The sequence below is a fragment of the Henckelia pumila genome, chromosome 2, assembly GCF_033568475.1.
Source record: "Henckelia pumila isolate YLH828 chromosome 2, ASM3356847v2, whole genome shotgun sequence".
Lineage (NCBI taxonomy): Eukaryota > Viridiplantae > Streptophyta > Magnoliopsida > Lamiales > Gesneriaceae > Henckelia > Henckelia pumila.
This window is the reverse complement of record NC_133121.1, coordinates 67166305-67191287: the sequence shown is the minus strand read 5'-3', so window position 1 is coordinate 67191287 and position 24983 is coordinate 67166305.

The following is a 24983-nucleotide window of genomic DNA, read 5'->3' as shown; positions in this document are numbered from 1 at the left end:
GTTATATGTTAGCAATTTTGTGAGATTGCATGGGGTGCCGAAGTTGATTGTTTCAGACCGAGACCCTAGATTCACTTTGCATTTTTGGCATAGTCTGCAAGAGGCACTTGGTACTCGATTGCATCTGAGTACAGCTTATCATCGTCAGACCGATGTACAGTCAGAGCGGACTATCCAGACGTTAGAAGATATGCTGCGAGCGGTAGAGATAGACTTTGGCACTGGTTGGCAAGATTCTTTGCCTCTTGTCGAGTTTTATTACAACATCTTCCAAGCGAGTATCGGTATGGCATCTTTTGAGGCTTTGTATGGCAAGAAGTGTCGATCTCCTTTTTTTTGGGATGATTTGTCCGAGTCACCTGATTTGGAACCGGATATGATTAGAGATATGGCAGAGCAAGTAAAGATCATTCAGTCTAGAATGAAGTCAGCTCAGGATAGATAGGCAAAGTATGCGAAGTTCAGACATAGACCTCCGAGTTTTGAGCAGGGAGACCGTGTATTCCTTAAGATTTCTCCTTTCAGAGGTACTGTCAGATTTGGTAAGAGAAGGAAGTTATCTCCGAGATTCATCGGTTCGTACGAGATTCTCGAGAAGATAGGCGATCTTTCCTACAGACTTGCACTTCCTCCGTCTTTATCTGGTATTCACGACGTTTTTCACGTCTCTATGCTGCGAAAGTATCATCTAGATCCTTCTTATATCCTTCAGCCTGATGAAGACGAGTTAGACGAGACTCTGAGCTACTTTGAGCGACCAATTCAGATCCTTGATCGGAAGGAGAAGCAACTCAGAACCAAGTTAATTCCGTTGGTGAAAGTGCAGTGGAGCCGTCACGGCGTCAAGGAAGCATCTTGGGAGACAGAATTTGACATGAGATAGCGTTTCCCTGAGTTATTCGGATGACGTGAGTTCTTCTTACTGTCTTTAATTTTTTTCTCTATCTTATGAGTTGTGATTCATATTGATTTCGAGGACGAAATCTCTTCTTAGAAGGGGAGAATTGTAGCGCCCCGTTTTTATCTTAAATGAGTTTATTTGAGTTAATCAAAGATTACAGAGTTCAAGAGCCGACTTGATTTTGATCAGGGTCTATTTTGAAAATTTTGGAAAATTTAGGGACTAAAACGCAAATTTTGAATTTGTTATATTATCTACACATGTGTTGACTCGGTCTTCTCATCATCTCCTTCCCCATTTCATTCTCCACCATTGAAGCCGCCCAAGACACCTTCCAAGCTTTCAGATTTAGGTTTTCGGTCGATCCGTCTGTTGGAAATTATTTCTGAAGGCAGATTAGCGATCACCCCAGCGAGAGCTTTGTTATATCGTACGTTTTTCTACGATCAAAAACATTTTAGTTTTTGGATATTGTTAGAATCGTTCGAGATTCGAGTATGTTGTTCTTGGCAGAGTTCTGATCGTTTATTATCTGTCGGTTTCGAAATAGAGCGACGTTCGGATTTGTTATGATTTTTGGAAGCCTATTTTCGAAAATCTAGTTTTGAGATTTGATGAGTTTGCCTTGTTGTTGTTGACTTAGCATTGTTATGAATTAGTATCGTTGTTGAACTGTTGTCTGCATTTCTGGTTTGTTTAGTTTATAGCCGTTATGCCGCCGGTTTGAGTTTTTGGGATGTCGAACCATTTTTGAGTTGTTGAACTTTGGCTTGTGAGTTGATTTTTGTTGTTGATCATCTTTTGTCTCCATACAGATTCGTTGGAGTTTTTCGAGCCCTGTGTTGGTAGCATTTGAATCGTCAGGAGCTGGACGAAGAACGGTAAAGAGATTTCCTTGAGCTGTTGTTGTTGTTTAGGTTATATAGTTTTGATACAATCTTTTGTTGTAGCTTATCCAGAGTTGGAACTATAGCATTGAAAGGTAAAAGCAGTCATCGTTAGCGAGATAGCATACTCGGGACAGCTGGTTCTCGAGTTTCCCTTAAAATCACATATTGCATCAATACTTGTTCTAGCATGTGGAACTTGTATTTTGTTGATTGATTGAGCTTTTGTTATGTGGCTTATGTTTTATGTTTTGTTATGCATTCATCTTGAGCCAACTTTGATTTCAGCGGGCAGAACAGCCCTTTTTGTTTAGACGTTTTGGGAGCTATACTGTGAGTGGCCTGGGTGTAGAGGTTCACCTAGTGTCAGCATACTCCTTATAATTGCACCAAAGTCTAGGGGAGTGAGATACGTGGCACCACCTCGATTGGGAGAGTCGGTGAGTCATTACGTGATCTCATCCTCGGGATCCCAAAAGCACAGCAGCAATACCTTGTTTATCAGAATTGATATCCCTATTTTAAAGACATGCGTATCATTATCTTGATTTGATTATGTTGTCTTGAAAGCATGTTGTTGAGATATTACATGTATTACTTGTTATGTTGCTTTTAGTGGGAATACAATTCTCACCGGTTTATCCTGCTGTTGCTTTGTTTTGTATGTGTACTTGGCAACATTTGGGGCAGGACCAAGTCAGAAGAGGCATGATTAGCTTTGGGATCAAAGGATAGAAGTGAGACTCGGTTTAGAAGTCGTGTCAGCATGTCTACCTAGTGATGTTGGAACATATTTAGATATCGAACTTCGTTGTTATATTGTATTGATTATGTGAGCTTTCTGGTTGAATGTTATTGTTGCATGTTCTATACTTTGAGCAGTTGTTAAACTCTAGAACTTCATGTATTGTTGGAAGAACTGCGTTTGTAATGCATGATTATGATTGGAATGTGTTGGAATTGAGTTTCCTGAAATTCTAGTTGATTTTCTGGTGTTTTTCGTTCTGGAGCAGGGTGCGAATGGTCTGCTGTTTTTAGCAAACCGAGCGCAACCCCTGTTGAGCAAAACAGTGGGTTGTTTGGTTGGAGGAGCACGGTCTGCTGTTTTTAGCAGACCGAGCGCACCACTCTTTTTTAAAAAAAAAATTGATTTGCTTTTAGTCTTGGATATTGTATGTTTAATTGTTGTTTAATCCGAGATTAGTTGTTTAGAACCGAGGTCTCACAAAACCAAGCAACAGCCAGATAACTCCGGTGAGAATGATATTCCCAGTAAAAGCAACATAACATGCAATACAAGTAATATATCAACAACATGATATCAAGACAACATATTCAATGTTAAGACGAATTAAATGCATGTCTTTAAAATCGGGATATCAACTCTGATAAACAAGGGATTGCTGCTATGCTTTTGGGATCCCAAGGATGAGATCACATAACGACTCACCAACTCTCCCAATCGAGGTGGTGCCACGCATCTCAAACCCCTAGACTTTGGTGCGACTATAAGGAGTATGCTGACATTAGGTGAACTTCTACAACCCAGGCCACTCGCATATAGCCCCCAAATGTCTAAACATAAAGGGTCGTTCTGCCCACTGAAATCAAAGGTTTGGCTCAAGATGAATGAATAAGAAAAACATAAAGCATTAAACCATATAACAAAAGCTAAAACAACAAAATACAAGTCTCACATTCTAGAACAAGTATTGATGCAAGTATGTGATTTTAAGGGAAAACTCAAGAACCAACTGTCTCGAGTGTGCTATCCTACTAAAACGATGACTGCTTGTACCTTTCAAAGCAATAGCTCCAACTCTGGATACGCTAAAAAAGAGGTTATATCAAAATCTATACAACCTAAACAACAATATCGCTCAAGGTAAACTCTTTACCGCTCTTCGTCCAACTCTTCGACGATCGACTTTTGTTATCTCTGGGCTCGACAAACTTCAAACGAATCTGTACGGAAGCAAAAGATGATCAACAAAGACGAACAAACCCAATGCCAAAGTTCTACAATTCAAACGGTTCAAAAATCCCAAAACTCAAACTGGCGGCTTAACGGCTATAAAATGATCAAACCGGAAACACAGACAACAGTACAACATTGCAAACAACTCAATTCAATGCTAAAACATAAAAAACAACTCAAATCCAACACATCTCAAAATCTCCATTTTCGAATTAGGCTTCCAAAAATAATAACAATTTCGAACGACGCTCTATTTCAAAACCGACTAAGAATAATCGATAAGAACTATCTCAAGAGCAACATAACCGAAACTCGATCGATTCTAACAACATCCGAAAATAGAAGTATAACTGATCGGAGAAATACTTACGATAGAGCAAAGCTCTCGCTGTCTTGATCGCTAATCTGCCTTCAGAAATAAATTCTAACGGACGGATCGAGCAGAAACCAGGATCTGAAAGCTTGAAAGAGACGTTTCCCAAGCTCTAATGGAGAGAACACAATTTGGAAGGGATGGTGGAATAGGAGAAAAGACTTAGTCAAGTCAAATAATATAACAATTCCACTTTTTGCATTTTAGTCCCTGAAATTTTTGAAAATTACAAAATAGACCCTAATCAAAAACAAATTGGCTCTTGAACTCTGTAATCTCCGATTATCTCAAATAAACTCAATTAAGATAAATTTGGGGCGTTACAATTCTCCCCCTCTAAGAAGAGATTTCATCCTCGAAATCACTAAGAATCAATCACATAAGATAGAGTAAAGACCTAAATACAATAAGAAGAACTCACGTCATCCGAATAACTCTGGAAATGGTTGTCTCATATCAGATTCTGTCACCCAAGTCGCTTCCTCGACTCTATGACGGCTACACTGAACTTTCACCAAAGGAATCGACTTGGTTCTGAGCTGCTTCTTCTTTCCGTCAAGAATCTGAATCGGTCGCTCAAAGTAGCTCAGAGAATATGAGATGGATCTGGATGATACTTTCGCAACATAGAGACGTGAAAAACGTTGTGTATACCAGATAAAGATGAAGGAAGTGAAAGTTTGTAGGCTAGATCGCCTAACTTCTCGAGAATCTCGTACGGTCCGATGAATCTTGAAGATAACTTCCCTCTCTTACCAAATCTGATAGTGCCTCTGAAAGGAGAAATCTTCAAGAATGCTCGGTCTCCCTGATCGAAATTCCGAGGTCTGCGTCTGATATTCGCATAATTTGTCTTTCTATCTTGAGCTGACTTCATTCTTGTCTGAATGATCTTTACTTGCTCTGTCATATCTCTAAGAATATCTGGTCCCAAAACAGGCGACTCGAACACATCGTCCCCAAACAAAGGAGATCGGCTCTTCTTACCGTACAAAGCCTCAAAAGGCGCCGTACCGATACTCGCTTGATAACTGTTGTTGTAAGAAAACTCGACAAGAGGCAAATAATCCCGCCAACTCGTTCCAAAATCTAGCACTACTGCTCGAAGCATATCTTCTAACATCTGGATAGTCCTCTCTGACTGTTCGTCGGTCTGAGAATGATAAGTTGTACTCAGATGCAATCGAGTACCAAGTTCCTCCTGAAGACTATGACAAAAGTGTGAAGTGAATCTAGGGTCTCGGTCTGAAACGATCAACTTTGGCACACCATGCAATCTCACAATGTTGCAAACATACAACTCAGCCATCTAATCGTGATGATACGTCATCTTGTACGGAATAAAGCAAGCAGACTTTGTCAATCTGTCGATCACTATCCAAATAGCATCACATCCTCGAATAGATCGCGGTAGCTTCGTGACAAAATCCATCGAAATGTGATCCCACTTCCATTCAGGAACAGATAGACTATGCAACAGACCACCCGATCGCTTCCTTTCTGCTTTCACTTGCTGACAGTGTTGGAAAACGCGGCTCTCTGATCAATCACGATTGATACCCGGTGCAGCGGAAGTTTAAAAATTTTGTTATGGAACAATTCCATAGTGTGGGTATCAACCGTTCAACGATTAAATTATTGTGTGTGTAAAATTTAAATAACAGTTATTAAATTTTACCTCCAATCTCGCAACGAGATTAATGGACACCAACAGATTTGATCTGCTCTTGTTGTCTCTCCCTGGAACCGATGAACTCCTTCAATCAGGTCCACGAACAGAGGTTTAATCCCTCTGATAGATTGCACTAGAAAATCTATCAGAAGTTTTCTGCGAAGAGATTACACGAATCTGATTCGTTATTCCTGACCGCGATTCAAAATCACAGACCGGAATTTTCTCGGGCAGAGGGGGAGGGGTCGGCCGAAATTTTCTTTTAGAGAGACTAGGGTTTTCGATTTTTGCTCTCAAAAATTCTGACCTGTTGTGTGTAATTTCTGTACTGAAATAACTTATTTATAATGCAGGCCACTAACACCTTAGGGCCCATTAGTCATAAGCTGGGGCCCGACAAGCAAAGCCCGCTCGTTCAGAAATTAATATAAAATTCATCGTGACTCCGATTGATGAACTGATTTCACCAATGTGCACAGAAACCATTTCTGCACATTTTAAAGTCAAAATAAATTTTCCTGAATCCGAATTCAGTGGTTTCCAAAAATGTCCATCCCTATGTCATTTTAGGAAATCCTACTCCCTTACTCTTATTTAAGAAGTCCAACTCCTTAGTTCATTAAATTTAACTCTTTAAATTTAACTATCTCAACGGGGATTAAAACTCCATTACACTGTGTGACCCTCAATGGTTCAGGGATACAGCTAGCCGTGGGCTCACAACTCCTTGTGACTCGGAACAACACTTTCCGACTTGCCCAACGAATCATGGTAAAGCGCCTAGCAACATCGCCCCATGATTCCCTAGGTATCACTGATAGTGCCTACAAGAACCAGTAGATTTTGGTTAGCGTACAGTACGGTCCCTTCATCCATATATCCCGATCGAATCAACAACCATTGGTATATCGAGAGTCGCTCAAGATTCGATAACTATGCAATACATCTTGAAGATCAAATTAGTGACATCGCATGTGCTACTAAGAAACCATTTCTTAAATCACATCAATTACTCTGGCCAGAGATTTATCACACTAATATCTCCTCAGATCGCATAGGATATCCACACTCGCAAGTATGTGGTGAATCCTTGACAACAATGCATTGACTCCTATATGTGTCGTAACTGTACCCAATCTCGACACCTGATGACCCCCATAGAGTGGCAGACGAGTGGAAATTCTTTGGTAAGGGTTCTCGATCTAGAATTTGTTTGATTTTAGTGTTATCTATGACTCGTTTGTTGCAGAGAGGTGCAGAAGGATTTTTGGTGTATGCAGTTGATGTACTGAAATCTAGCCCTGAATTGGTTGATATACCAGTGGTTAGAGATTTTGCTGATGTGTTCCTGGAAGATGTTCCTGGATTGCCGCCTATTCAAGAGATCGAATTTAGCATTGACTTAATGCCAGGTACTCAACCTATTTTCAAAGCTCCTTATCATATGACACCTATTGAACTGAGAGAGTTGAAGGAGCAGCTTGAGGACTTGATTGCCAAGGGATACATCAGACCTAGTGTATCACCTTGGGGTGCTCCTGTTATTTTTAGGAGGGTCGGTGGGTTGTTTACGTGATCTCGTCCTCGGGATCCCAAAAGCAGAGCAGCAACCCCTTGTTTATCAGAGTTGATATACTTGTTTTAAAGACATGCATATCTTTTGTTTTGTGTTGATTATGTTGTCTTGAAAGCATGTGGTTGACTTATTACATGTATTACTTGTTATGTTGTTTTTACTAGGAATATCATTCTCACCGGAGTTATCTGGCTGTTACTTTGTTTTGTGTGTGTACTTGGCAACAGGTGGGGCAGGATCAAGTCAGAAGAGGCATGGTTAGCTTCGAGGGCAAGAAGTAGAAGTGAGACTCGGTTTAGAAGTCGAATCAGCATGCCAATCTAGTTTATGTTTCATAGCATGTTTATATTCAAACACATCGTTTCTGTTGTATCGATCCTGCGAGTATCATGGACTGAAGGTTGGTTTTACATGTATTATGAACCATGTTATGTTTGAATGTAATTTTGGTCATGTATGCATGTTGAGAATGGATTGGTTTTATATTGGATTGGTTGAGCTAATTGCTGTTTTTTTTTTTACTCAGTTTTGGTCTCGCTCGAGCGGCAGTTGGTGCTCGCTCGAGCGAGCGTTTTTCTGTGTGCGAGACAGAACCCTGCTCGCTCGAGCGAGGGTGCTTCCCCGCTCGAGCGAGAGTTTTCTTGGCAGGCAGGCAGAACATTGCTCGCTCGAGCGGGCGTGTCTTGCCGCTCGAGCGAGGATGTTCCTGGATTGTCGCCTATTCGAGAGATCGAATTCAGCATTGACTTAATGACAGGTACTCAACCTATTTCCAAAGCTCCTTATCGTATGGCACCTATTGAACTGATAGAGTTGAAGGAGTAGCTTGAGGACTTGATTGCCAAGGGAAGTTTTAAAATTTTATATGGAACGATTCCATATGGATATCAAATTTCTACGATTAAAATTGATAACATAAAATTTTAAAAATATAAATTTTACCTTAAAATCTCAAAGCGAGATTATGGACACCAACAGATTAAACTGCTCTTGTTGTATATCCCAGGAACTGATGAACGAACAATTCTTCAATCAGGTCCACAAACAGAAATTTAATCCCTCTGATAGACTGCACTAGAAAGTCTATCAGAAGTTTCTACGAAGAGATAGAACAGATATGATCTGTTAAATCAGTCAGCAAATTCAAAAATTTACAGACTGAATTTTCGAACACTGTGAGAGGGAGAGGGAGGGGTCGGCCGAAAACCCTAAGAGAGAGCTCTCTAGATTTTTGAAATTATGACCTGTGTTATTTAATTTCTGTACTGCAATAACTTATTTATAATGTGGGCTGCTAACAGCTTAGGGCCCATTAGTCATAAGTTCAAGCCTGACAAGCAAAGCCTGCATGTTCAGAAATTAATATAAAATTCATCGTGACTCAGATTGATAAACCAATTTTACCAATGTGTACAGAAACCATTTCTGCATCTTTTAAAGTCAAGATAAATTTTCTGAATCCGTATTCAGTGGTTTCCAAAAATGTCCATCAATATGTCAATTTAGGAAATCTTACTCCCTCTACTTTTAAATAAGAAGTCTCACTTCTTTATTCACTAAATTTAACTCTTTAAATTTAATTATCTCAATGGGGATTAGAAATCCATTACTTGTGTGACCCTCAAAGGTTCAGGGATATAGCTAGCCGTGGGCTCACAACCCCTTGTGACTCGGAACAACAATTTCCGACTTGCCCATCGAATCATGGTAAGAGCGCCTAGCAACATCGCCCCATGATTCCCTAGGTATCACTGAAAGTGCCTGCAAGAACCAATAGATTTTGGTTAGCGTACAGTATGGTCCCTTCATCCATATATCCCGATCGAATCAACAACCATTGGTAAATCGAGAGTCGTTCGAGATTCGATAACTATGCAATGTATCTTGAAGATCAAATAGTGACATCGCATGTGCTACTAAGAAACCATTTCTTAAAACACATCATGTACTCTGGCCAAAGATTCGTCACACTAATATCTCCTCAGATTGCATAGGATATCCACATTCGCAAGTATGTGGTGAATCCTTGACAACAAAGCATCGAATCCTATATGTATCGTAACTGTATCCAATCCCGACACCTGATGACCCCAATAGAGTCGGTAAACGTGTCAAAGTATAGTACTAGCATATAGAGTCTCAATGATGTTTCAAGTAGTAAGGATTAATGGTGTACAACCAAAACAACGGACTTTATCCACTCGATAAGTGATAACCACTTGGAAAGTTCGGATAGGGTAGTTCGATCATTCATCATATGAATATCCATTTGCATGCTTTGAACATCTCTATGTTCCATACCAATGAAACCTGGTACTCGGCATCGCAAATGCTAGTCTCAATCTCGAGCGATCCTTATCCTTATTAACGGATGGCTCAATCGACTAGGAACTGTTTAGAATATACAGTGACTATAAGATGTGTTTCATGATAGACATCCCCATGTGCTACCACATCTTACATACACTATAGTATATCCAAGGTCTTCATCTAAACATCTTATAGTATGTCACAACATAATAATATGATAAAAGATAAAGTAAATGCCATTATAAAAGTGTAACTTTATATTAAACAAAAGATTGTTTATACATAGAGCCATAAAAGCCCTTAGCCACAAGTTGGCTCACCGGGCACCCACTCTTTCAATCTCCCACTTGCCCTAAAGCCAACTAGTCATACTACATAGTCCCATTGCTTCGCGATGTTTGTCAAATAATGGTCCTGGCAAGGGCTTAGTAAGTGGATCAGCGATATTGTCTGCAGAGGCCACTCTCTCGACAGCGATGTCTCCTCTTTCCACGATCTCCCGGATGATGTGGTATTTCCTCAGTACATGTTTGGATCTTTGATGAGACCTTGGTTCCTTTGCATGAGCAACGACATCCGTGTTGTCACAGTACACCGGGACTGGACCAACAGCTTCAGGAATAACGCCCAACTCTTGGACAAAATTCCTCATCCAAACAGCCTCTTTAGCAGCAGCTGATGCCGCAATGTATTCTGCCTCAGTGGTGGAATCCGCTGTGGTGTCCTGCTTGGAACTCTTCCAAGAGACAGCACCGCCATTGAGCATGAACACAAATCCAGAGGTTGACTTTGAGTCATCCACGTCACTTTGGAAGCTAGAGTCGGTATAGCCTTCCAATTTCAGTTCTCTTCCTCCATAAACCATGAATACATTCTTAGTTCTTCTCAAGTACTTAAGAATATCCTTCACGGCTTTCCAATGCATTTGACCGGGATTGTCTTGATATCTGCTCATGACACTCAGAGCAAATGCCACATCCGGTCTGGTAGATATCATCCCATACATGATACTCCCTATGGCTGACGCATATGGTATGTGTGTCATTTCTCTATCTCCTCGTCAGTCTTGGGACACATAGACTTGGATAGAGAGACTCCATGACACATAGGTAGATGTCCTCTCTTGGACTCATCCATTGAAAACCTTTTCAATATAGTGTCGATGTAGGTAGCTTGAGTAAGTCCTATCATTCTCTTAGATCTATCTCTATAGATCTGTATCCCTAGAATATAGGACGCCTCCCCCAAATCCTTCATCGAGAATCTACCTGTAACCATATCTTTGTTGACTGCAACATCCCTACATCATTCCCAATGAGTAAGATGTCATCAACATAAAGTACTAAGAATGTCACTGCATCCTTAACTACTTTCTTGTACACGCACGGTTCCTCCGGGTTCTTGATGAAACCAAAATCTTTTATTGTTTCATCAAATTTCTGGTTCCAACTTCTTGATGCTTGTTTGAGACCATAGATCGATCTCTGAAGCTTGCATACCTTATGCTCGCTTCCCATGGATGTGAATCCCTCGGGCTGCATCATATAGATTTCTTCCTTAATGTTTCCATTAAGAAATGCAGTCTTCACATCCATTTGCCATATCTCATAGTCATACCATGCTGCTATGGCAATAAGGATTCTTATGGACTTGAACATTGCGACTGGTGAAAAAGTTTCATCATAGTCAACTCCTTGTCTTTGAGTATAACCTTTTGCCACCAATCGTGCCTTGTAGGTCAGTACCTTTCCATCAGGCCCAAGTTTTCTCTTATAGATCCATTTACACCCTATTGGAACAATTCCATCGGGAGGATCTACTAAAGTCCAAACTTGGTTTGTATGCATCGAATCTATTTCCGACTGCATAGCTTCAAGCCATAAATTCGAATCCGCATCAGAAATTGCTTCCTTGAAGTTTCTTGGATCACATCCAATGTCGGGTTCACTTTGATCCCCTTTAAGAAGAAAACCATATCTAATAGGAGGCCTAGAAGTCCTCTCGGATCTTCTAGTAATAGGCGTGTCAATCAATGGTTCCTGAGGTGTAGGATCATTATTTTGTATCTCGGGTTCTTCTCAAATTTCTTCGAGTTCCATCATCTTGCCTTTCTTATCCAATAAGAACTCCTTCTCCAAGAAGGTGGCATTCCTTCAAACAAACACTTTTGTTTCAGTAGGATGATAGAAATAATATCCGATTGAATTCTTCGGATACCCTACAAAATAACATAAGGTTGATCGACTATCCAACTTATCTCCCACTGTCTGCTTCACGTAAGCAGGACATCCCCAAATCCTCAAGTACGAATACTTAGGAGCTTTGTCATTCCATAACTCGTATGTTGTTTTATTTATTGCTTTAGTGTGGACGTTGTTTAACAACAATACCGCCGTTTCAAGCGCGTAGCCCCAAAATGAAGGTGGGAGCTCAGTGAAGCTCATCATGGATTGAACCATGTCCAACAAAGTTCGATTGCGACGCTCCGAAACACCATTAAGCTGAGGTGTCATAGGAGGAGTCCACTGAGAGAGAATCCCATTCTCTTTTAGATAGCTCAATAACTAGGTACTCAAGTATTCTCCACCTCGATCCGATCGAAGTACTTTAATACTCTTACCTAGTTTGTTTTCTACTTCAGCCTTGAATTCTTTGAACTTTTCAAATGATTCAGACTTATATTTCATCAAATATAAGTACCCATACCTAGAATAATCATCAGTAAAGGCAATGAAGTAGGTGTGACCAAATTTTGTACCAATACTAAATGGTCCGCAAACATCTGTATGGATCAAATCCAATAGATTTTGACTATGCTCAAGTTTTCCTTTAAAAGGAGATTTAGTCATTTTTCCTTTCAGGCAGGACTCACAAGTAGGTAGAGAGTTAATATCAGACATATCAAACATGCCCTCTCCCACTAGCTTGTTCATCCTCCTTGAGGAAATATGACCTAGCCTAGCATGCCAAAGGTTTGCCGGGTTTTGAGTATCGATTTTCCTTTTGTTTGTTGTTACCGGTTTATCAACATAATTTTTTGGAACGTCTTTTAATTTTAAGTTATATAGATCATTTTCAAGTTGTCCATTTCCAATCAAACATTCATTCTTGTAAATATTGCAAATCTCATTCACAAAATTGCAAGAAAAACCATCTCTATCAAGCATAGAAACAGAAATAATGTTTTTAATCAAGTCTGGAACAAATAAAACATTTCTCAAAAGTAACTTACAATCGTTCTGCAAAATTAAATAAACGTCTCCCACAGCTTTGGCTTCAACTCTAGAACCATTTCCGAGCCTCAGCTGGGTCTCACCCATTCTAAGCTTGCGACTTCTTGTCATCACCTGCAAATCATTGCAAATGTGAGATCCACATCCGGTATCCAATACCCAAGAAGTAGTATTAAGTGACACATTTATTTCAATATAAAAAATACCCTTCGCAGTTCGCAACTGCTCTAGATATTCCTTGCAGTTACGTTTCCAATGACCGGGTTTCTTGTAGTGATGGCAAACATCCTTGGATTTTTCCATGTTTGAAGCCTTTGTCTTGTTCTTCTTCTCGGGTCCGATTTTCTTGGATGGGATAGAACGTTTCTTACCCTTTGTACTTGGCCCCTTCTTAGCAGAAGAAGAGGAGCCCACCAAGAGAACCGGTTTATCCTTCTTTAAAGTGGCTTCATAAGTTACAAGCATATTGACCATCTCTTCAAGGGAGGCCTCTTTCTTGTTCATATTGAAATTCACCACAAAACCGTCAAACGATGAAGGAAGAGAGAGAAGTAATAAGTCCACATTGAGTTCATGCTCCAATACCAAATCAAGCGTTACCAACTTCTGAATGAGCCAAATCACGCGTACTCCATGATCACGGACCGAAGTCCCTTCACGCATGCGACACGTCATTAACTCTTTTACAGTAGCGAACCTTTCAGCTCTCGATTGAGCCCCAAAAAGTTCCTTGAGTTGTACGTGAATGTCAGCAGCATTCACGGTATCCTCAAATCGCCTCTGGAGTTCATCAGACATCGAAGCTTGCATATAGCATTTGGCCTTGATATCATGGTCCCACCATTTATCAAGTTTGGCCAACTCTTCCGGACTTATATCAGCTGGTGCTTCCTTCGGAGGAGATTTTTCTAACACGTAGAACATCTTCTCTGAGGTCAAGACAATCTTCATCTTACGGAACCATTCCGTATAGTTTGCGCCAGTCAGTTTGTTTTGTTCGAGAATAGAGAATAGTGGATTGCGCGAATTCATCTTAATGAAATACTGAAAAAAAACAGACAATAATCAATGATTGTTTAATTAATTTACTTAAGACATAAAATAAGGCAAAATTTATTTTATGAATCTCACTCCCACTATTTTAACGATTTCACTACCCTCTAGTGAAAACGAGAAACATTTTCTTTAGTGGGAACATGGAGTCCAATTGACAAACTATAGTTCCGAATAATATCAGCCAACCATAATTTTCAAAAGGTAGAGCCCAATTGCTTCCAAAGCAACCTCCATGTTTTTACCTCATGTCCAATAAGGGCCCAATAATATGACGCCGTTTATTGTGACACGTCAAGATGACCCATCAATATTAAGTTGTGATGGACGGTCGCCATGTGGATCCCCAATAATATGAGCCAATCCCATGGGAGTTCCATCCAACTTACAACATGTGTCGATCCAATGTACAGCTTTCCGACGAACGGGCCCCCCCAATAATATGAGTCGGACTGTATCCGCGGGTAGCATCTCATACATTGATCGTTGATGGAAGGTAGGAACATTTAAACAATATTTAAATTTTCTTTATTTATCTTGATATCAATTTTAAATCATATTTAAAATGAGGAATTTTTAATTTTGAAAATTTGTCTCATCATTTAAAATTTGTATGCTTGTGGGATTCATACAATTTAGTCTAAACATGCATACAACGATAATATCATATATTATAATTTAGAATGATCGATTCCATTACTAATCGACCCGTGGTTGCCAATCACGAGTCTAAGTCCAATCCTAGGTGATGTGCAAGTATGCAATGCAATCCTATTACATTGTGCTTCCAATTTATATTTCTTCAGTTTTTATCATTGCTTGCTGGTCCCACCTCCATCTTCAAAATCTCCCACTATTTCTAGTGAATTTACAATAAATTACTATGACAAATAAAGGGATACATTGTAGGGGTGGGAATGGGCCATAAACCAGGCCCACTTTTATTACAAATGATAAAATCAAATTTGGGCCATAAACCAGGCCCATTAATAAAACCCAACAATCAATAATAAAGTCAAATGTAAACAACCTAACATACACCTATAATATTGGTCATGGCAATCGATCATCCTTATCCAATAATATTTAATTCAAAAATTAATTTATTTGATATCATGCAATGACAATAAATATAAATAGATAAAATCATATTTCATACATAAAATCTTATTTTATATATAAAATCATATTTTATCTAGTTTATCCATAAAATCATATTTTACATATAAATTCAAATTTTATACATAAAATAATATTTTATTATCAATTGTACCAAAATTAATAATTAAAGATTTAATTTATGAGATTAAATTTATAAATTTCCAAAATTCAAAATTTATCCAAAAATTAATTTTCTTAAAAATTTTGGGCTCAAACAATTTTGACCCATTGTCTTGTGGACCAACTGAAATAATTTTCAATCGGGCCAAAAACTGGGCCCAAAACCATTTTGGGCTAGAATTCATAATTCACGAAAAAATTTAATTTTTAATAAAAAAAATTTCTGGGCAGCCCGGGGCAATCCCGGGCTGCCCGCCCGTCGCTGGGCTGGACTCGTCCAGCCCAGCTGCGCGGGCTAGGGCAACGCTTGCCCTAGCTCGCGCAGGGCTGCTGCGTGCAGCCCATCTGCGCGCAGGGCTGCACGCGGCGCTGCTCGCTGCCTTCGGGCAGCGAGCAGCCCCGAAAATATTATTTTTTTTTTCTTTTCCGTTTTATTTATCTAAAAAATCGAGGCTTTGTACAATCGATAAAATTTTAATCCTAAAATCCGAGAACAACCTGGCTTTGATACCACTGTTGGAACACGGTCGTTCTCCGGATCGAAAAATAAAGTGATATCCGGTGCAACGGAAGTTTTAAAATTTTATATGGAACGATTCCATATGGATATCAAATTCCTACGATTAAAATTGATAACATAAAATTTAAACAATATAAATTTTACCTTAAAATCTCGAAGAGAGATTATAGACACCAACAGATTAAACTGCTCTTGTTGTATATCCCAGGAACTGATGAACGAACAATTCTTCAATCAGGTCCACGAACAGAAATTTAATTCCTCTGATAGACTGCACTAGAAAGTCTATCAGAAGTTTCTACGAAGAGATAGAACAGATATGATCTGTTAAATCAGTCTGCAAATTCAAAAATTTACAGACTGAATTTTTGAACACTGTGAGAGGGAGAGGGAGGGATCGGCCGAAAACCCTAAGAGAGAGCTCTCTAAATTTTCGAAATTATGACCTGTGTTATTTAATTTCTGTACTGCAATAACTTATTTATAATGTGGGCTGCTAACAGCTTAGGGCCCATTGATCATAAGTTCAAGCCTGACAAGCAAAGCCCGCATGTTCAAAAATTAATATAAAATTCATCGTGACTTAGATTGATAAACCAATTTCACCAATGTGTACAGAAACCATTTATGCATCTTTTAAAGTCAAGATAAATTTTCTGAATCTGTATTCAGTGGTTTTCAAAAATGTCCATCAATTAGTCATTTTAGGAAATTTTACTCCCTCTACTTTTAAATAAGATGTCCCACTTCTTTATTCACTAAATTTAGCTCTTTAAATTTAATTATCTCAACAGGGATTAGAAATCCATTACTTGTATGACCCTCAATGGTTCAGGGATACAGCTAGCCGTGGGCTCACAACTCCTTGTGACTCGGAACAACAATTTCCGACTTGCCCATCGAATCATGGTAAGAGCGCCTAGCAACATCGCCCCATGATTCCCTAGGTATCACTGATAGTGCCTGCAAGAACCAATAGATTTTGGTTAGCGTACAGTACGGTCCCTTCATCCATATATCCCGATTGAATCAACAACCATTGGTAAATCGAGAGTCGTTCGAGATTCGATAACTATGCAATGCATCTTGAAGATCAAATAGTGACATCGCATGTGCTACTAAGAAACCATTTCTTAAAACACATCATGTACTCTGGCCAATTATTCGTCACACTAATATCTCCTCAGATTGCATAGGATATCCACACTTGCAAGTATGTGGTGAATCCTTGACAACAAAGCATCGACTCCTATATATGTCGTAACTGTACCAAATCCTGACACCTGATGATCCCAATAGAGTCGGTAAACGAGTCATAGTACATTACTAGCATATAGAGTCTCAATGATGTTTCAAGTAGTAAGGACTAATGGTGTACAACCAAAACAACGGACTTTATCCACTCGATAAGTGATAACCACTTGGAAAGTCCGGATAGGGTAGTTCGATCATTCATCATATGAATATCCATTTGCATGCTTTGAACATCTCTATGTTTCATACCAATGAAACGTGGTACTCGGCATCGCAAATGCTAGTCTCAATCTCGAGCGATCCTTATCCTTATTAACGGAAGGCTCAATCGACTAGGAACTGTTTAGAATATACAGTGACTATAAGATGTGTTTCATGATAGCCATCTCCATGTGCTACCACATCTTACATACACTATAGTATATCCAAGATCTTCATCTAAACATCTTATAGTATGTCACAACATAATAATATGATAAAAGATAAAGTAAATGCCATTATAAAAGTGTAACTTTATATTAAACAAAAGATTGTTTATACATAGAGTCATAAAAGCCCTTAGCCACAAGTTGGCTCACCGGGCACCCACTCTTTCAGGTGATACCTGAGATCCGAAGTTCATGGGTTTAGCTAGTTATTATCGCCGATTCATCGAAGGTTTCTCATTTATTGCCAAGACGATTACCCAGCTGACTCAGAAGAATGCGTCTTTTATCTGGACTGCAGATTGTGAGGCTAGCTTTGTTCATCTAAAGAGGAGACTGACCAGTGCTCCGATTCTTTCTATTTTGAAAGGTACTGGAGGTTTCATAGTCTATTGTGATGCTTCTAACCGTGTCTTGGGATGTGTTCTTATGCAGCATAAGCATGTGATAGCGTATGCATCAAGGCAGCTAAAACTGCACGAGACTCGTTATCCGGTTCATGATCTTGAACTAGCTGTGATCGTCTTTGCTCTGAAGATCAGCCGTCACTATCTTTATGGTGAGTCTTTCGAGATTTTTTCTGACCATAAGAGTCTTAAGTACTTGTTTTCACAGGCAGAGCTGAATATGAGACAGAGAAGATGATTAGATCTGTTGAAAGATTTCGATTGTGAAATCAAGTATTATCCGGGAAAGACCAATGCAGTTGCAGATGCCTTGAGCCGAAAACTTTGTTCTTTATCTCTTTTTACTATCGGTGTTTCTCAGTTTATCGGCGCTTGTTGCACTTCTGGTTTGGGGTTTGAAACAGATAGGAACACTATCAGAGTGTTTGCTATTCAAGTCGAGCCAGAGTTGTTTATGGCGATCAAAGAAGCACAGAAATCTGATCCGGGCATTGAGGTTTTAGTGGAGAATGTCAGATCTGGGCATCAGTCTGAATTCCAGGTTAGAAATGATGTTTTTTTTGTGAATAACCGTATTGTTGTGCCTGATATTTCAGAGTTGAGGCAGCGTATTCTCCGAGAGGCTCATTGCAATCGGTTCAGTGTTCATCCTGGAGGCCGTAAGATGTATAAAGATCTGAAGAATCAGTTCTGGTGGAAGAGAATGAAGAGCGATGTTGCGAGGTTTGTATCTTGATGTTTGAACAACCAGCAAGTGAAAACAGAATGGAGGCGACCCGGTGGTCTGTTGCATAGTCTATCTGTTCCTGAATGGAAATGTGATCACATTTCTATGGATTTCGTCACGAAGCTACCGCGATCTGTTCGGGGATGCAATGCTTTTTGGGTAGTGATCGACCGATTGACGAAGTTTGCTTGTTTTCTTCCGTACAGGATGACGTATCGTCATGATCAGATGGATGAGTTGTATGTTAGCAATGTTGTGAGATTGCATGGGGTGCCGAAGTCAATCGTTTCAGACAGAGACCCTAGATTCACGTCGCACTTTTGGCACAGTCTTCAGGAGACACTTGGTACTCGATTGCATCTGAGTATAGCTTATCATCCTCAGACCGATGGAGATTCAGAACGAACTATCCAGACGTTAGAGGATATGCTTCGAGCGGTAGTGCTAGACTTTGGCACTAGTTGGCAAGATTCTTTGCCTCTTGTCGAGTTTTCTTACAACAACAGCTTCCAAGCGAGTATCGGTATGGCGCCTTTTGAGGCTTTCTACGGCAAGAATTTCTGATCTCCTTTGTTTTGGGATGATTTGTCCGAGTCACCTGATTTGGGACCAGATATGCTTAGAGATATGGCAGAGCAAGTTAAGATCATTCAGTTGAGAATGAAGTCAGCTCAAGATAGACAGGCGAAGTATGCGAATATCATACGTAGACCTCTGAGTTTTGAGCAGGGAGACCGTGTATTTCTTAAGATTTCTCCTTTCAGATGTACAGTCAGATTTGGTAAGAGAGGAAAGTTATCTCCGATATTCATCGGGCCGTACGAGATTCTCGAGAAGATATGTGATCTTGCCTATAGACTTGTACTTCCTCCATCTTTATCTGGTATTCACGACATTTTTCACGTCTCTATGCTACGGAAGTATCATCCAGATCCTTCTCATATTCTTCAGCCTGACGAAGCCGAGTTAGACGAGACTCTAAGTTATTTCGAGCGACCGATTCAGATCCTTGATCGGAAGGAGAAGCAACTCAGAACCAAGTTGATTCCGTTGGTGAAAGTGCAGTGGAGCCATCACGGCATTGAGGAAGCGACTTGGGAGACAGAATCCGACATGAGACAGCGTTTTTCTGAGTTATTCGGATGACGTGAGTTTTTCTTACTGTCCTTAGTTCTTTATTCTATCTTATAAGTTATGATTCTTATTGATTTCGAGGAAGAAATCTCTTCTTAGTGGGGGAGAATTGTAACGCCCCGTTTTTATCTTAAATGAGTTTATTTGAGTTAATCGGAGATTGCAGAGTTCACGAGCCGACTTGATTTTGATCAGGGTCTATTTTGTAAATTTTGGAAATTTCAGGGACTAAAACGCAAATATTGAAATTGTTATAATATCTACACTTGTAGACTTAGTCCACTCTCACCATCACCTTCCCCAACTCGTTATCCTCCATTAGAGCCGCCCCTTCTCATTCCAAGCTTCCAAAATTCTGTCCGAGCTCGATCCGGCCGTTGGAATTTATTTCTGAAGGCAGTTTAGCGACCATTGCAATGAGAGCTCCGTTATACCGTAAGTATTTCTTCGATCAGATACGTTTTGTTTTTCGGATGTTGTTAGAATCGATTGAGATTTGAGTATGTTGTTCTTGACAGAGTTCTGATCGTTTATTATCTGTCGGTTTTGAAATAGAGCGACGTTTGGAATTGTTATGATTTTTGGTAGCCATTTTCGAAAAAGAGGTTTTGAGATTTGTTGGAATTGCCTTTTTATTGTTGTATTAGCATTGATTCGAGTTGTTATTGTTGGAGAACGCGGCGATCAGATCAATTAGGATTGATACCCGGTGCAGCGGAAGTTTAAAAATTTTATATGGAACGATTCCATAATGGGTATCAACCTTACGATTAAATTGTGTGTGTAAAAATCAAATAACAATTATAAATTTTTACCTCCAATCTCGAATCGAGATTATGGACACCAACAGATTGCTTTGCTCTTGTTGTATATCCCTGGAACTGATGGACGAACTGTTCTTCAATCAGGTCCACGAACGGATATTTAATCCCTCTGATAGATTGCACTAGAAAATCTATCAGAAGTTTCTACGAAGAGATTAACGAATTTGATCCGTTAAACCAGACTGCAAATTCAAAATTCACAGGCTGGGTTTTTCGAGCAGAGAGGGGAGAGGGGGGCGGCGGCCACTAGGTCTCAAAACCCTAGTTAATTTCGAAAATTATGCCTGTTATCTGTAATTTCTGTACTGCAATAACTTATTTATAATGTAGGCCACTAACAGCTTAGGGCCTATTAGTCATAAGTTCAAGCCCGACAAGCAAAGCCCGCATGTTCAGAAATTAATATAAAATTCATCGTGACTCCGATTGATAAACCGATTTCACCAATGTGCACAGAAACCATTTCTGCACCTTTTAAAGTCAAGATAAATTTTTCTAAATCCGAATTCAGTGGTTTCCAAAAATGTCCATCCCTATGTCATTTTAGGAAATTTTACTCCTCTACTCATAATTAAGAAGTCCAACTTCTTTGTTCATTAAATTTAACTCTTTAAATTTAACTATCTCAACGGGGATTAAAAATCCATTACACTGTGTGACCCTTAATGGTTCAGGGATACAGCTAGCCGTGGGCTCACAACTCCTTGTGACTCGGAACAACAATTTCCGACTTGCCCATCGAATCATGGTAAGAGCGCCTAGCAACATCGCCCCATGATTCCCTAGGTATCACTGATAGTGCCTACAAGAACCAATAGATTTTGGTTAGCGTACAGTATGGTCCCTTCATCCATATATCCCGATCGAATCAACAACCATTGGTATATCGAGAGTCGTTCGAGATTCGATAACTATGCAATACATCTTGAAGATCAAATAGTGACATCGCATGTGCTACTAAGAAACCATTTCTTAAACCACATCATGTACTCTGGCCAGAGATTCGTCACACTAATATCTCCTCAGATCGCATAGGATATCCACACTCGCAAGTATGTGGTGAATCCTTGACAACAAAGCATCGACTCCTATATGTGTTGTAACTGTACCCAATCCCGACACCTGATGACCCCAATAGAGTCGGTAAACGAGTCAAAGCACAGTACTAGCATATAGAGTCTCAATGATGTTTCAAGTAGTAAGGACTAATGGTGTACAACCAAAACCGCGGACTTTATCCACTCGATAAGTGATAACCACTTGGAATGTCCGGATAGGGTAGTTCGATCATTCATCGTATGAATATCCATTTGCATGCTTCGAACATCTCCATGTTCCTTACCAATGAAACGTGGTACTCTGCATCGCAAATGCTAGTCTCAAACTCGAGCGATCCTTATCCTTATTATCGGATGGCTCAATCGACTAGGAACAGTTTAGAATATACAGTGACTATAAGATGTGTTTCATGATAGACATCTCCATGTTCTACCACATCTTACATACACTATAGTATATTCAAGGTCTTTATCTAAACAACAATAGTATATCACAATATAACAATATGAAGAAAGATAAAGTCATTGCCATTAATAAAAGTTTAAATAATATTAAACAAAAGATTGTTTATACAAAGAGTCATCAAAGCCCTTAGCCACAAGTTGGCTCACCGGGCACCCACTCTTTCAATCTCCCACTTGCCCTAAAGCCAACTAGTCATACTACGTAGACCCATTGCTTCATGATGTTAGTCAAATAATGGTCCTGGCAAGGGCTTAGTAAGTGGATCAGCGATATTGTCTGCAGAGGCCACTCTTTCGACAGTGATGTCTCCTCTTTCCACAATCTCCCGGATGATGTGGTATTTCCTCAGTACATGTTTGGATCTTTGATGAGACCTTGGTTCCTTTGCCTGAGCAACGGCACCCGTGTTGTCACAGTACACCGGGACTGGACCAACAACTTCAGGAATGACGCCCAACTCTTGGACGAAATTCCTCATCCAAACGGCCTCTTTAGCAGCAGCTGATGCTGCAATGTATTTTGCTTCAGTGGTGGAATCCGCTGTGGTGTCTTGCTTGAAACTCTTCCAAGAGACAGCACCGCCATTGAGCATGAACACAAATCCAGAGGTTGACTTCGAGTCATCCACGTCACTTTGGAAGCTAGAGTCGGTATAGCCTTCCAATTTTAGTTCTCTTCCTCCATATACCATGAACATATTCTTAGTCCTTCGTAAGTACTTAAGAATGTCCTTCACGGCTTTCCAATGCATTTGACCGGGATTAGCTTGATATCTGCTCGTGACACTCAGAGCAAATGATACGTCCGGTCTGGTAGATATCATCCCATACATGATACTACCTATGGCTGACGCATATGGTACATGTGTCATTTTCTCTATCTCTTCATCCGTCTTGGGACACATAGACTTGGATAGAGAAACTCCATGACACATGGGTAGATGTCCTCTCTTGGACCCATCCATTGAAAACCGTTTCAATATGGTGTCGATGTAGGTTGACTGAGTGAGTCCTATCATTCTCTTAGATCTATCTCTATAGATCTGTATCCCTAGAATATAGGATGCCTCACCCAAATCCTTCATCGAGAATCTACCTGATAACCATATCTTTGTTGACTGCAACATCCCTACATCATTCCCAATGAGTAGGATGTCATCAACATAAAGTACTAAGAATGTCACAGCATCCTTAACTACTTTCTTGTACACGCATGGTTCCTCCGGATTCTTGATGAAACCAAAATCTTTTATTGTTTCATCAAATTTCTGGTTCCAACTTCTTGATGCTTGTTTTAGACCATAAATTGATCTCTGAAGCTTGCATACCTTATGCTCGCTTCCCATGGATGTGTACCCCTCAGGCTGCTTCATATAGATTTCTTCCTTAATGTCTCCATTAAGAAAAGCAGTCTTCACATCCATTTGTCATATCTCATAGTCATACCATGCAGCTATGGCAATAAGGATTCTTATGGACTTGAACATTGCAACTGGTGAAAAGGTTTCATCATAGTCAACTCCTTGTCTTTGAGTATAACCTTTTGCCACCAATCGCGCCTTGTAGGTCAATACCTTACCATCAGGCCCAAGCTTTCTCTTGTAGATCCATTTACACCCTATTGGAACAATTCCATCGGGAGGATCTACTAAAGACCAAACTTGGTTTGTATGCATCGAATCTATTTCCGACTGCATAGCTTCAAGCCATAAATTTGAATCCGCATCAGAAATTACTTCCTTGAAGTTTTTTGGATCACATCCAACATCGGGTTCATCTTGATCCCCTTCAAGAAGAAGACCATATCGAATAGGAGGTCTAGAAGTCCTCTCGGATCTTCTAGGTACAGGCGTGTCTATCAATGGTTCCTGAGGTGTAGGATCGTTATTTTGTATTTCGGGTTCTTCTCGAATTTCTTCGAGTTCCATCATCTCGCCTTTCTTATCCAATAAGAACTCCTTCTCCAAGAAGGTGGCATTCCTTGAAACAAACACCTTTGTTTCAGCAGGATAATAGAAACAATATCCGATTGAATTTTTCGGATACCCTACAAAATAACATAAGCTGGATCGACTATCCAACTTATCTCCCACTGTCCGCTTCACGTAAGCAGGACATCCCCAAATCCTCAAGTACGAATACTTAGGAGCTTTGCCATTCCATAACTCGTATGGTGTTTTGTCCACTGCTTTAGTGTGGACGTTGTTCAACAACAATACCGCCGTTTCAAGCGCATAGCCCCAAAACGAAGGTGGAAGATCAGTGAAGCTCATCATGGACCAAACCATGTCCAACAAAGTTCGATTACGACGCTCCGATACATCATTAAGCTGTGGTGTCATAGGAGGAGTCCACTGAGAGAGAATCCCATTCTCTTTTAGATAGTCCAAAAACTCGGTACTTAAGTATTCTCCACCTCGATCCGATCGAAGTGTTTTAATCCTTTTACCTAGCTTGTTTTCTACTTCAGCCTTGAATTCTTTGAACTTTTCAAATGCTTCAGACTTATATTTCATTAAATATAAATACCCATACCTCGAATAATCATCAGTAAAGGTAATGAAGTAGGTGTGGCCATATTGAGTACCAACTCTAAATGGACCACAAACATCTGTATGGATCAAATCCAACAGATTTTGACTACGCTCAGGTTTCCCCTTTGTAAGAGTGGGTGCCCAGTGAGCCAACTGTGTGGCTATGGGCTTTGTTGACTCTTTGTATAAACAATCTTTTGTTTAATATTATTTACACTTTTATGGCAATGACTTTATGTTACTTCATATTGTTATATTGTGATATACTATTGTTGTTTTGATAAAGACCTTGAATATACTATAGTGTATGTAAGATGTGGTAGAACATGGAGATGTCTATCATGAAATACATCTTATAGTCACTGTATATT